Here is a 9870-nt window from a genome sequence, read left to right as displayed (position 1 = left end):
CTTTACAGATGGCCTTCACTGGCTCAGGACGTGAATAGATAAAAGTGTTCTTGTCCTTGCAGTGGAACAAGTTTGTTGACATGATATTATCACAGTCAACATCCCGGGTGTTTGTTATGTGCTTCTTCTGAAACGTAAGCCAGTCTTGACATAAGGACTTATGAGTGAGACTCAAAACAACTGCAAATATCAGGAGAAATGAGAATTTTGGAAACATTCTGGAAGTCGTGATCTGAAAAAGAAGAGCAAAGAAAATGATTATATCCTTTTTACCTTGACATGTAACACCAAAAATTCACATAACAGATAGACCTGTAACATTGTGTAAATTGTTGTGCGCTGCAACACACTTGTGTCAGGGTCATGTGCAACCTGTCTTAATATACATAGTACTAACATGCAAACAGAGTTACCTAAGTGGGCCCCGAGAGCCTATTTACACTTCTCTGTTCCAGTGCATTGCAGTTATGTGTTTTAATTGTGTTATTGCAATGGATGTTAACACACCTCACATGTTAGCACTGTTCTGGAGCAGAACACAAGAGCTCACAAAATAGTGAATCATATTGTAGCATGCATCACAAGCATTTTAACCACTTCAGCCCCGGAAGGATTTACCCCCTTCGTGACCAGAGCACTTTTGCGATACGGCACTGAATCACTTTAACCTCCCTGGCGGTATGATTCCGTCCGGTTTTAGGTGCTGAAAGCGGTACAATTATTTTGCATGGGAATTTGGCGTTTTATTTTGTAGTCCTGTAATTCTTAGGAATAACTCTCTTAAATCTGTTCAAACCAGAGTCTAGCAGACATCCCGGATATGATAAAGTTTATAATATAATAAAGAATACTAAAAATTATTCAATAATGTAATCAAATCCAAAAACACTGAAAAAGGGACACTTTTTGGTTGCTATGGGCAATCTCCAAATTCCAGGCAGAAAAAACAGTATTTATAATATAAAAGTGCATGCAGGGCACTGCCCAGACCACTAGGGACAAAGGGGGTGTGTATTTTTTAATACAGCACTGTAATCTGTAAGATTACAGTGCTGTGTGTGTTTTGTGTATTTTTACTTTTTTGAATTTGCCGCCGTTCTCCGCTCCCGCGCGCCGTAACGTCGCAGGGAACGGAGCTCGGCGGCATTCGGCACTGTGAATCGAGCGGAGGACAGCTCGATCACACAGCGCGGGGGACATCGCTGGATCCAGGGGACAAGGTAAGTAAGTCTTCCTGTGTCCTCCCCTGCATCCAGCGAAGCGATCCCGAGTCTGGCTCGGGGTTACCGATCCTACTAGTAAATTCCTAACCCGAGCCAGACTCGGGATTACCGCTAGGGGGGTTAACTGGCAATTGCACGGTCGTGCGATATTACACCCAAACAAAAATTGACGTCCTTTTTTTTTCCACAAATAGTGCTTTCTTTTATTGGCCCTCTGCGGTTTTTATTTTTTGCGCTATAAACAAAAAAAGAGCGTAAAAAAAAAGCAATATTTACTTTTTGCTATAATAAATATTCCCCAAAAAAATATTAAAAACACATTTCTTTCTCAGCTTAGGCTGATATGTATTCTTCTACATATCTTTAGGGGAAAAAAAATCATATAATGAATGGTTTTCACAAAATTTATAGCGTCTACAAAATAGGGGATAGATTTATGATATTTTTATTATTATATTTTTAATGGCGGGATCTGCGATTTTGATCATGACTGCGACATTATAGCGGACACATCGGACACTTTTGACACTATTTTGGGACCATTGTCATTTATGCAGCGATCAGGTCTATAAAAATGCGATTACTGTGTAAATGACACTGGCAGGGAAGGGGTTAAACACTAGGGGGCGATCAAGGGGTTAAGTGTGTCCTAGGTAGTGATTCTAACTGTGGGGGGATGGGCTATCCCTGACATGACAGCGATTGCTGCTCCTGATGACAGACAGCAGTAGATCTGTCCTGTCACTAGGCAGTTGACACGGTCACGGGTCCCCGGGCGTGGTCACGGAGCGCACAGTGGGTAGGTGCGCGCCCACAATGCTGCAATTTAAAGGGGACGTACCTGTACGCCCGTTTGCACAGCTGTGTCATTGTGCCAATGCAGTCTGTCAGTAACATTAACATAGCAATTTTTATCTATGTGTTACATCGTTTTATTAGATGTTGATCCTGCCAGTAGATATATTATTTTTTCACTTTCTGTAACAGGCAAAATAATCCAGCAAAAGCAGTTGCAGGGTGTGATACACCTGGTGTCAGACCCTGGGCCCCTTCACTGACTATGACAAATGACTAGTCATACTTACACTGTCTGTCACTGATAGCGATAACATGACAATGACATGCTCAGCCTGTACAGAGATTTTCCAGCTTGGGGGGACCAACTTGTGCCACCTGACAGAGTGATTGTCACTGGGTTTGGTTAACAAAGCAATTAACCCTATAAGCCCCAAAACAGTCACTAGATATTTTTTCATAAATATCAAATGTTCACATTAATAATTATGACTTAATGCAAAATCAATCATTGCCACCAGTTTATTTTTATTGTAAAATATCAAATATCACAATATTAATGAGCAATTATGACTTTATTTAAATGTCTGTAATACACACTGTCACTACAGTAGGGTGAGCAGACTTCCCCGGTTTCCGGGGACAGTCCCTGGTCAGAAGACAATGTTCCCGGATCAAGTCTGTCCCCAGTTTTGTCCCAGGATTGGATTTAAACAGGGGCCCAAGCAATTTCAAAAGACAGTTGGTGCAGAATAAAAAAAAAAAAAAAATTCCGAATTACAAACCCCTGCTCCGCCACTCCTACTAGATTAGGATCTCTGATGACAATGTCCAGCAGCAGGAACAGAGGGAAAGTGGATCCGATTGTGGGGCTGCCAGTGCCTTCAAGTCTTCAACACAGGTGTGCTTTGGGGCTGTCTGTGGATAGACTACATTGCACTGTGTTTTCCTCTCTGGTATAATGGATGGTATCATAACTCACAGGCAGCAGGCACTCTAGCATGGCTCTGGCTCATTTCTGGGTATCGGAGCCAATCAGCGGTTCGGGCAGACTTTGTCTGCCGGTGCACACCGATCGTTCTGTACACAGGCAGAAGGGCGGTCTGCCTATGTAAATAAAGCAGATCGCTGTTCTGTCAGTATGGAAGGCATCGATCCTGTGAACACAGTTGTCTGTTTTAATCTTTTCTGCTTAGGGATCGGTGGTGAAATTTATATATCCAGTTTTTTTTTTTTGTATCATTATCTACTTTGTCATAAAGATCCCCTTTCTAGCTGCTTAGTCCGTGGTAATTACTTTTAGCTGAGGTTTCTTTTTGTTCCTTGTCTGATCAAATTACCTGAATTACACCCTGATCGGTGAGTCCGCAACTAGAGGATCACTCTGATTTACTTTGAAACCTGAATCAAAGCTCTTATATGATAGTGAGTTGTAGCAATTTTTTTTTTACAGGGCCTCTTTGGCACTCTTCTTGTTCTTATACTCTGATCAATATAATATTTGAACCATACTGGATATATTCCACCACCTCCAACCAAAGTGGCATTTTCCCTATTGCAATTGATTTCTATACATATCTTTTTTTTACCATTTTCTTTAATTCCCTGATTATAACTTTTCAATGGTCTATAGAATATAGGGGATGGCATTGATCAGGAAATCCAAATGGCCTGAAGGTACAAGCAATGACCAAACTAATAAACTATTTAACCACTTGCATACAGGGCACTTGCATCCCCTTCCTGCCCAGGCCATTTTTCAGCTTTCAGAACTGTTGCACTTTGAATGACAATTGCGCGGCCATGCTACACTGCACCCAGATGAAATTTTTATCATTTTCTTCACACAAATAGAGCTTTCTTTTGGTGGTATTTAATCACTGCTCATTTTTTTATTTTTTTACTAAAAGAATAAAATTAAGACCCAAAAATGTGAAAAAAATTATTTTACTTGTAATTAAGTAATTTTTCTCCTTCACTGATGTGCGCTGATGAGGCGGCACTGATGGCTACTGATAGGCTGAACTGGTGGGAATTGATGAGGTGGCACTTATGGTCACTGATTAGGTGGCGTTTTGTCACATATGGCGACCCATCACATTTGGCTACCTGCTGGAGTGCGCATGCGCGATGCCGGATTCCACAACCCGTCAGAATGTGTAACGGAGGTGACGTTCCATCGCCGCCATCATCTTGCTACACTTGCACTTCTCTGCCATAAGCATACACTGAACTGAGAAGGGGAAAGCGAACATCTTGTTACACCCAGGGCCGTCTTTATTATTGATTGGACCCTGGGCAAACATTTTCTTGGGCCCCCTCTTCCATGCAATTTTGCTCTCCACCTGCTCTGAGACATACAAGAAATAGCAGCTAGACTCAAAATCAGTTTACTGAATCAGATCAGGCAGCGATTGTGATTGGTTGCCAGAGGTTACAGTGCATCATTACCGCTCACCGACTGGCTGCTAGAGGTTACAGCAACATTATGGCTCACTGTCTATTTTAAAGAGGTTGCAGCACATGACTTCTGCTTGTTGATTGGTTGCTAGAGATTACTGTACATCAATACTGCTCAATAATTGGTTGCTAGAGGTTACTGGACATCTATACTACTCACTAATTGGTTGCTAGAGGTTATTGCACATTATTACTGCTCACTGATCAGTTCCTAGAGGTTACTGCATATCCTTACTGCGCAATGACTGTTGGCACATGCATCCAAATTTAGGGTGCTGTGGCACCATGTTATTTTGAAGAAGGGTTCCACCTCCGATTTAGTTAGCTTTGCAGAACAGGCTGATGTTTGGCTTAATGACTATAGTTGTGGGAAGGGCTTTCAAGCATGCTCCTTTACTTCCCGAGTGGGCAGCATTCAGCAGAAGTGATGGCAGATATGACCTCAGGGGGACATTGTATACACATGAATGTTGCCTCTATTTACATATCAATGCGTGGTCCACAACTATTTACATATTAATGCAGGCTATTTACATGTAAAGATAGGGTCTGCAGGTGAGCCACATGTACACGGAAAAACGGCAGAGTTGGGCAGGAGCAACAGAACTTTACACTGAGATATTGGGACACAGGACTAAAACTTCAAGGGATAAAGGAATTTAAACTGGGATAGTTGGCAAGTATAGAGGCAGCTGCTTTGGGCCCCACAACAATTATGGTGCCCAGGGCAGCTTCCCCTTTTGCCCTGCCTTAAAAACGGTCCGGGATACACCCACCGGAGTTGTGCATTTTATACTTTTTTAACAGTAAAGTGAGTTTATATAGTGAAATACAGTACTTAGAACTCCGTCTGACTGGTTAGATGTTGAATTCTAAAAGCAGCGGCAAGCCTGCTCACCTCATCGGTTTGCTGATCTGACACAAGTTCGCTGCTTTTAAAATTGAACATCTAACCAGTCAGACGGAGTTCTAAGTATTGTATTTCACTTTATAAACTCACTTTACTCGTAAAAACAAGTGTAAAATGGAAAACTCCAGTGGGTGTAAGAAGATGTCCTCTTTCCCCCTTCTCAGTGTATCCTTACTGTAGATCATTGCGTGGTGTAGCAAGATGGTGGCGACTAAAGGTCACTTCCATTACACATTCTGACGGGTCGCTTAATCTGATGAATCATATGGGCAAGTTACGCATTCGCAGTGCGAAATTTCTCAGCGAAACGGCCACTTCCGTAGCAAAATGTTATGGGTTGCCCAATGTGACGAAACACCGGCACTGATGAGGAGGAATTAATATGCCGCACTTATGGGCACTAGGGATGAGCCCAATGTTTGAGTCGAATGTAAGTTTGACTCGAACATAGGTTGTTCACTGAATGGCGAACTATTTGGGGAGTCCGTGGCAAATTTGAAAGCAGTGGAACACCCTTTAAATGTCTATAGGAGAAATCAAAAGTGCTAATTTTAAAGGCTTATATGCATGGTATTGTCATAAAGTGTTAAACTCCACAAGATACATAGACAATTTAGAAAAATTATAAAAGTTACATTTTACATGAATTAATAAGTAGAATTTGAAGTTGAATGTAATTAGACAGAAAAAACTTAAATAAATTATGGAATATAAAAACCTATAAAGTAGAAATAAACTAAAAAGAAAGAAGTTTGTTTATACTTATAGGTTTGATTATCTGTGTGGTTCTATACGAGTATAGGATGACCTGTTGGAAGTGCGACATATAACCATACAGAGAGGCAAATGATATGCACAGGACCGTTTTTAAGGCAGGGCAAAAAGGGGCAGCTGCCTCATACTTGCCAACGATCCCAGTTTAATGGACTGAGCCTCTTTCTGAGATTAGTTGTTTACAAGTTAAAAACATTTTTCCTGACAGACTCCATGGCAGCCTACGTATGGGTTAATCCCGCCCCCTCATACCTCATAGGACCGCACTCCCATAAATCTTTGCTCTGGCCCAGAGGCCGTGTTCCTTTTTTGTCCTCCTCCTAGGACCAAGATGAAGTCTTACCTTTTCATGAAGTTTTCTGTAATCCAGGCCTGGCGGTGTGCACGGCGATACGTTGGTGGTTAGCGGTGATCCTCTCTGGAGTCCAGCAATCCTAGCTATTAGCAGGTGGACATGGGCGATATGATGCAATACCATGAAGAGCTTACTTACCTGGCCATTGGCAGGCAAGCGGTAATATGGCCAAACGTCCCAGCTACTAGCCTTGTAAACGCCCGATCGTGCAGTGGGTCGAGCAAACAGCTCCCCAGTCCCAGGTTCTGGTCCGGATCATGCCGTGGTGGTGGTAATGTACAAAGATATTTGTTTTATGGCAGCCGTATCTCTGTGTTTTGTGTGTCTCCTTATTTTTCTATCAAGCTCCAGTGAGTGGCCGTGGCAACTGGAGCGCAGCTGCGTTCCAGCTCGCCGTTTCAGGAAGTCACAGGACCTGTCTGCGCATCCGCAAGCCGCAAACAAAGATTCTGTGCTTGGTTTATGCAGGCATGGTTTCACCAAAATGGCAGCGGCGGTCGTGTAAGCAATTGGTCGGCAGCAGGTGGCAAAGTTTTTCCGGCGCAGGCGCGCTGTGGGGCGGTGACATCGTTAATGGCGGCAGATTTAAATAGTTGTCAAAGCAGCTATTCCTTGGGATGACTTGCAGGCTTATATGGCGGTTTCCCCAGACACTGGTCTCTGGTTTATAAGGTAAATTGTTTGCTGCATGCTCCCTAGGTACTGGCTACATTTGTTATGTGCTCTCTCATGTCTGTTGTTACTCCTGTTTCTCATAAGGCTTTAATGGTTCATTTTAGTTTCAAACTGCCTTGCCATGGCTCTGTCGCTGCCCTCCTGTGGCCAACTCAGCACTGCAGGTAGAATTTAGTTATTTTCTGCCTGTGAGGCTTGGGTTCACTCATTCAGGAGCTCTTAACCCTTTCTTTTTCACTCAGCCCTTCTAGGTCTGAACACCAAACCATGGCAAAGACCATTCTAGGTCTCAGTCGTTACTCCTCTTCAAGCTCCAGATGTCATAGATCTCCTTTTAGATCTAGGTACCACAGAGAGGAATCTAAAACCACCTCTGGGTGACACTCTCACCATCACTCCAGCCGCTCCTGTGAGGAAAGCCTGCTGGGTATGCGGGGCCCAGGTTCCTGAATGCAAATTCCTCTGCGAGCGATGCTTTTCTAAAGCCGCAAGAGAAAGAGAGTGGGTGGAGACCATCAAGTGGAAACACTGGTCAGAAAGGTGGTCCGTGAGACACTGAGTAAAGCGGATTCTGGTCATACCCATAACCCTGCTGGTGACACTATGTCAATCCCTATTAGGGATGATTTAGAGGCTTCAGGCCCCTCATAGCCGAGCCATCCCTCAATTGAAGCCTCAGACCGTGAGGTGGAGGTAGATGACCCTGGTGCAGGTTTTGAATTTGCCCTAGTACAACAGCTGGTCAAAGCTGCCAAAGAAACTTTGAGATGGGAAGAGCCAGTGGAGGCACCCTCCAAACAGAGGAAATATTTTAAACACCTCAAAAAAAGACGCCCCAATTTCCCCTATTTGGGTGTACATGGCACAATAATTACTGATGAATGGGGTGGTGTTGAAAGGAAGAATTGCCTATTAACGAAGGTATCAAAAATGTATCCATTTAAAAGCAAGGATTTAAAACACCTGGAGTCGGCTCCTCTCATTGATGCAGCCCTATTGAGCTTGGTGAGGCACGTCACACTTCCATTGGAGGATACTATTTCCTTTAGGGTTGGCCTGGAGAGAAAAATTGATACGGATCTACATTACAGCAGGTATGACCTGCAAACCAGCTCTAGCTCGTGCAGCTCTTTCTAAAGCGTTGGAAGTCTGGACGGACAATGTAGATGCTTCTCTGAAGAGCATCTCGGAAGAAGTGGCCAGGAGCTCACCTATTCATGAGCTAAGGTTGGCGGCGGCTTTTCTGGGTGAGGCTTCCCTAGACATAATTTGTCTGGTGGCTTGGATCATGCTGCCATCTGTCACGGCTATACGTGCCTTGTGGCCAGAAGAAAACACAGCTCAGGCAAGGTTCAGTTGGAGCAAGGGACGCTCGCCGCTATAGGCCTGGCCAGGAGTTCAGGAAGACCTGAAAAAAAACAAAACCACAGCCTTCAGGCCAAACGTTTTTAAAGGTGCATCTTCCGGTGGACAAGTAGCCCCTAAGTCTTTATGATATTGTGCCTGCCCAGACAGAGCGAGTCGGCATGCTTGCCTCTAAAGCTCATTCTCCTGTCCCATGCAGACTCCCTTGTGGCTCAAGGCACTGCAATTCCAGTTCCAGCCGAGTAAAGGTTTTAAGGGGTCTACTCGCCCCTCTTCATGCTGTAGAATAAAAAATAAATTTAAAAAAAAAACAGCTCCTGGAGGCCAGTTATAGACGGAATCCACTTGAATTCTTTTATCAAGAAGGAGAAGTTCAAGATGGAGACACTACTCACGATCAGTCAAGCAATCCAGCCAAGCAATTGGCTTGTGTCTATAGACCTGAAGGATGCCTACTTCCATGTTCTGATAGCATCAGAATTCCAGAAATACCTTTGCTTTACTATCAATAAAATCCATCTGCAGTTCACCTGTGTCCCCTTCGGGCCTATGACATCGCCTTGTGTGTTTTCAAAACTATTGTTGGCTGTCGTGGCTCTGATCAGCTCCAGAGGTATCTGTCAGTATCACTATCTAGACGACCTGTTATCTCGGGACAGGGAGCAGTTGCTGATCCCAGGTCATCTCCACTCTACTCGAGTTCAGTTGGCTTCTGAATTTGGAAAAGAGCCATCTGGATCCTACGCAGTCCCTGGTGTTCCTCGGGGGAACCCTTAAACACTATCAAGAGCACCATCTCGTTACCCCTGGAAAAATTCCAGTAACCTAGGACAGAGTTTGGCTTGCAATGTCATCCTCTCATCTCCAAGCCTCTCAATGCCTATAGATCGTCGGCACCATGGTGGCAACAACACCCATGGTAAAGTGGGCTCGGTGGAAAATGTGGCCCTTTTAAGAAGGGCTTTCTCCAGCAGTGGGACCCAGGGCTTCGGGATCACGCTATCCGAATAACCTCATCCATGCGGGAGAGCCTTCCTTGGTGGCTACAACAGAGGAACCTTCCTCAATTGTCACTCCATCGCACCTTTGTCTTGGGTCACCATCACTATAGATGCCAGCAACAGGGGCTGGGCACTCTCTGCCTGACAGAAGTAGCCCAAGACATATGGAACTTTCCCTCTCACAGCATAGTCTCCAATGTTCTGGAACTCCGGGCAGCGTTCTGCCTGACAGAAGTAGCCCAAGACTTATGGAATTTTCCCTCTCACAGCATAGTCTCCAATGTTCTGGATCTCCGGGCAGCGTTCTGCACT

General features: G+C 44.2%; 1 long non-coding RNA gene across 1 annotated transcript in view; it reads right to left on the bottom strand.

The window, feature by feature from the left end:
- Nucleotides 1–222: 222 nt before the first annotated feature.
- Nucleotides 223–9870, bottom strand: part of LOC143979765 (uncharacterized) — a 33698-nt gene continuing 24050 nt past the window's right edge. The window contains exon 3 of the long non-coding RNA XR_013274081.1: nucleotides 223–232. This is a non-coding gene — a long non-coding RNA (uncharacterized LOC143979765). The remainder of the gene's footprint in view (nucleotides 233–9870) is intronic.

Source organism: Lithobates pipiens, unplaced genomic scaffold (genome assembly GCF_037356315.1).
Source record: "Lithobates pipiens isolate NorthernLeopardFrog02 unplaced genomic scaffold, aLitPip1_a1.2 Scaffold_1, whole genome shotgun sequence".
Classification (NCBI taxonomy): domain Eukaryota; kingdom Metazoa; phylum Chordata; class Amphibia; order Anura; family Ranidae; genus Lithobates; species Lithobates pipiens.
The sequence above is the reverse complement of the archived record's forward strand: the minus strand, read 5'-3'. Positions and strand labels throughout refer to the sequence as shown.